The sequence below is a fragment of the Canis lupus genome, chromosome 5, assembly GCF_011100685.1.
Source record: "Canis lupus familiaris isolate Mischka breed German Shepherd chromosome 5, alternate assembly UU_Cfam_GSD_1.0, whole genome shotgun sequence".
NCBI classification, from domain to species: domain Eukaryota; kingdom Metazoa; phylum Chordata; class Mammalia; order Carnivora; family Canidae; genus Canis; species Canis lupus.
Genome location: NC_049226.1, coordinates 7905187 through 7910248, shown reverse-complemented (window position 1 = coordinate 7910248; position 5062 = coordinate 7905187). Strand labels below are relative to the sequence as shown.

Genomic DNA, 5062 nt, shown 5'->3' with positions numbered 1-5062 from the left:
GTAAAAAAAAAGCAAGCCCCAAGATAATAAATATTGCACGTTACCCTTTATATAAAGTTAAAATCAATCCAGACCAAAATATTATTTTTTAAAAGAAAATATGTAGCTATAATAAAACTTCATTTGAAAAAAAAAAGAAAAAAAAAAAAAAAAAAAAAAAAAAAAAAAAAAAAGAAAAAAAAAAGAAAAGAAAAGCAAGGCAATAACGAATATAAGATTCAAGATAGCACTTAGTTACTTCGGGCAGAGGAAGATAGGAGATCCAATACAGGGTGAGATCAATACTTTAGTTTTCTTGTTTGTTGATGATTGAAAGGACATTTCTGAAAGTATTTAAAAAATACATAAATGCAACCACAAAAACAAAACAAAAAAAGAATCAATTTAAAATATACGCAAACAACTTAAATATTTCTCCAATATCCAAATAGTTAACCAGCATGTGAAAAGCTGCTCAACATTTCTCAATTATCAGAGAAATGCAAATCAAAACATAACGAGTTATCACCTCACACTCATTAGGATGGCTACTATTAAAAAAAATCAGAAAATACAAGTGTTGGCAAGGATGTGGAGAAATCAGAAATCTTGGGCACTGTTAGTGGGAATGTAAAATGGTGCAGCTGCTATGGAAAGCAATATGGAGTTCCCATAAAAGATTAAAAATAGAACTACCATATGATTCAACAATCCTACTTCTGGGTATTTATCCAAAACATCTGAAAGTAGGGGCACAGCACATTCATAGCAGCAGTATTCACAACAGCCAAGAGGTGGAGATACCCCAAATGTCCACCTATAGATGAATGAATAGACAAATGTGGGAGATACATACAATGGGATACTATTCTAAAAGGAAGGAAATTCTGACATAAGTTACACCATGATGAACCTGCAGGATGTTATGCTAAGTAAAATAAGCCAACCACCAAAAGACAAACACTGGATGATTCCACTTATATGAAATATCAAAAGCAGTCAGATTCATAGAAATAGAAAGTAGAATGGTGGTTAGCAGGGGTGGGGCTGGGAGAAATGAGGAGTTTATTATTTATTGGGTATAAAGATGAAAAAGTTCCGAAGCTCTGTTTCACAGCAGTGGGAACAGACTTAACACTACTGAACTGTGCACTTAAAAATGGCCAAGATGGTAAGTTTTACGTTATGCTTCTTTACTACAATCAAAAGAAAAGGCAAGAGCTATACTATAAGAACTCACTAAATTACTGCCAAAGGTTCAAGAGAAGGATCTCTGTCTCAGTTCAACATTTAAAAAAAATTTATTACACAAAATTCCAATATACCAATAAACCAAAATTCCCCCACCAAAACAAAATAAAAACAAAAACAAAAGAAATCCATAAGTGAACAAACACATAAATAAGAACAAACACATCAGCTATTAGAAATGACAAATACCCACCATTTGCTTCAACGTGGATGGAACTGGAGGGTTACTCTGCTGAGTGAAGTAAGTCAGTCGGAGAAGGACAAACATTATATGTTCTCATTCATTTGGGGAATATAAATAATAGTGAAAGGGAATATAAGGGAAGGGAGAAGAAATATGTGGGAAATATCAGAAAGGGAGACAGAACGTAAAGACTGCTAATCTGGGAAATGAACTAGGGGTGGTAGAAGGGGAGGAGGGCGGGGGTGGGAGTGAATGGGTGACGGGCACTGGGGGTTATTCTGTATGTTAGTAAATTGAACACCAATAAAAAATAAATTAAAAAAAATAAGAAGAAACACATAAATTAAGAAAGAAATAAAATAAAATGAGCCATTCATGGACTAAAGATGAGAGTATGTGAGAGGTTGTATTTAGTTCATTTGTGTCTCAACGTGAGTCACTGGTACTGATGAAAGAGACGGAGGCCACAAATGGAAACCACCCAGATGACCCTGATCTGGAGTGAGGAAAACCTTGGAGGGACACCTGGGTGGCTCAGTGGTCGAGGTTCTACCTTTGGCTCAGGTCGTGATCCCAGGATCCTGGAATGGATTTCTGTATCGGGCTCCCCGCAGGGAGCCTGCTTCTCCCTCTGCCTGTGTCTCTGCCTCTCTCTGTGTGTGTCTCTCATGAATAAATAAATAAAATCTTTAAAATATAAAAAAGAAAGAAAACCTTGGAGCACATGATTACTTAGTCTGAGCATGCAGGAGACTGGCCAGAGGCCATAAGCTACAGTCCCATCTGTGTCTTTTCTCTTTGATCCTTGCTTTGTTCTCTGGGAAAGATTAGGCTAGAACTGGGGGACCTGGATGGCTCAGTTGGTTAAGTGTATGCTTTCAGTTCAGGTCATGATCCCCATGAACCCTGCATTGGGTTCCCTGCTCAGCGGGGAGCCTGCTTCTCCCTCTCCCTCTGCTTCACCCCTGCTTGTATGTGTGCAATCTCTTTCTCTGTCAAATAAATAAATAAAATCTTGTTTTTTTTTTTTTTTTAAAGATTAGGCTAGTATCTTTGACTGAAGAAGATTTGAATGCTTGTTTATTGCTTATTAAAAGAAGTAATGAAACCTATTGGATTCATATTTTATTTACTGTCATCCTATGTATTCACAAGTTGGCTTATCAAACAATAGATGATCCTATTCAATTGGATTACCTATTTGGCAGTAACAAAGACCTCCTCCCCCCGCCCCACCCCCTGTGAGCTGGGTCCTGGGATGATTACACCATGGCCAAACTTGGAAGAGATCCGAGCTAGATACCAAGGATGATAACACATAAATGGGTATAGTTCTATCAGAACCAATTTTTGGAGTTGACCTGTAGTGGGCATGGCAGAAAATTCTCCCCTCTTCTGTATCCTTTTGCAATGTGATTTGGATGCTTTTCCCATCAAGGGGCTGAGTCTATTTTCTCATTCCTTGGACTCAACTAGTCCTATGACTTGCTGTGGCCGATGGAACTGGGGGGTAGGTTAGGGTGTTCTCATTCTGAACAGAGGTCTCATGCTTCCCCACACTCCCTTGGAGCCCTGCTGGGACTATGTGCACAGGCCTGTGATAACCTGCTGGATGATGCCAGATATATGGCCCAGCGACCTCTATCACTGCTGCCAACAGCCACACTATCACTAGACACCTAAGATGACCCTCTAGGTAACAACAGACAGGTGACTGAGTCCAGTTAAGTTTAGATGATCTTGGCCCAGGTTAGCAAAACTGCACAGCTGACACACAGCTAGATGAGCAATAAGAAATACTTATTATTTTTCAGCCCTTATGTTTGGCATTATTTCTTACACAGCAATAGCTAACTGATACTGAGAGGATGATTGAGAAATGTGCGTAGGAAGGTGTGTAGTTTTCGTATTCAGACAGCTTAGCAGACTAACACACATACAACAACGTGAGAACAATAACTGGTAATAGAAAATCAAATGTTAAGTTGTGTGACCCATGTGGAGTGTCAATCTGCAGCATGGCTGTTGAGGAGAGCTTGACCGAGCAGCCACTCTGCTGGGATTCCACACCCACTAAACAGTTCTGCGAGGGGCAGTCACTTCAGAGGAATGGAAAGAATGGCTTGATACCAGTAGAAAACTAAGATCTTGGTTAGAGCTGATTCTTTGGTTTTAAGCATGGCTGGGACTCAAGGTGAGGAGTAAAGGCAAAGGAGGTTGTCAGCGGGCTATGCTTGAAATATAGGGTAAGACTGGATGGATGGCAGGAAGTCATAAGATGGAAACTTCCTATAGGGAGAGGAAGAATGCTTGAAAAGTCCACAAGGGAAGAGAGACGGTGCTGGAATGTTGTAGAAACATGTAGCTCATGGTAAGGGACATGGTTCCAAACAGACTGAACATGCCAGTGTGCTGAGCCATGGACACACACACACACACACACACACACGGGTGCATATGCCAACACACACACATGCCCATAGCTAGAGTGTAGCATTTTAAGTCAGGGGAGCTTACAAAAGTAAAACTGTCCGCCAGGGGATAAACTGAGGTAGAGTTCACTCCTAGCAAAGGAATCACATCTGATATCAGAGAAAAAGAGAAATGAAATGAAGACATTTCTGACCGTGCCCTGGCCTCGGCTGGACCCGTCCCCCTTTACCTTCTAGATACACCCTTATAAGACTCAGATTCTCCTGTCTCAGTCCCCAGTTCTTGCCCCTCCTCAGGACCCCACCCTTGTTGGTGGAGGGAGGCAGGCTAAGGCAGCCACAGGTCAAAGAAGTGGAAGGACAGAGGTGTAGCTCACAAAGTAACTCTCGGACAGTTGGGAAGTTGACAGGCTGGAGCAGGAGATGGGCACTCTGGCTCCATCCCTAAGGGGCCACATTCACTTTCCCCCCTTTCAAAGTCATCAGGCAGTAAAGGGAAATTGCAGGGATGAGGAAATAATGAAAAAGACTCTGTTTTCCCCTTCGTCCGAACTCCTAGCTCATCAAACCCTGGAAATGCTCACTGCAAATGGCTGTTCCTGTTTTATTGCTTATTTATGGGAATCTATTTAGAGTGAATTGCACTTTCCCAGTGTATCCCAGCGCGTGTGTGCCGGAGTTGTGTCTCCCCTGGCTGTGGGGCTGTCTGAACTGGGGATTCTGAGTGATTGTGTCAGCATCACACTCCATGCCATTCAGAAAACGGGGACAGAAAATACTGCAGAGGAAGCAAGGAAAGTGTGGAGAACTACTGCTTGGGTCAAGTCAGCTCTGGGTGGGTGTGGAGAAAACTGCTCTGAGGGCAGGTTTGGGGGCCGTGACCAGGCCTTCACACAGAGAAGAGTCTGCTTCTTTGGATAACGAATGTGGTGTGCCTTTCCAGTCTCTGAAGTTTTATCTGGGTTCTACCCTAAGCAATGTGATCTTAGGACAGTTGCCTAATCTCTATGAGCCACACTTAAAAAAAAAAATCTGTTAAAGAGGTTATGAATAGAGGGCTGGTTTTTAAAAAAGATTTTATTTATTTATTTATTTTAGAGAAAGAGAGAGCCAGTGAGTTGGGGGCGGAGTAGACCGGAAGGGAGAGGGAGGGATCAGCAGATTGTGTGCTGAGTGCGGAGCCTGACATAGGGCTCCTTAGATCTCACCACCCATG

General features: G+C 41.7%; 1 protein-coding gene across 4 annotated transcripts in view; it reads right to left on the bottom strand.

Moving 5' to 3' along the window:
• Nucleotides 1-5062, bottom strand: part of KIRREL3 (kirre like nephrin family adhesion molecule 3) — a 539901-nt gene that overhangs the window by 246066 nt on the left and 288773 nt on the right. The gene's annotated exons all lie outside the window — the stretch shown is intronic.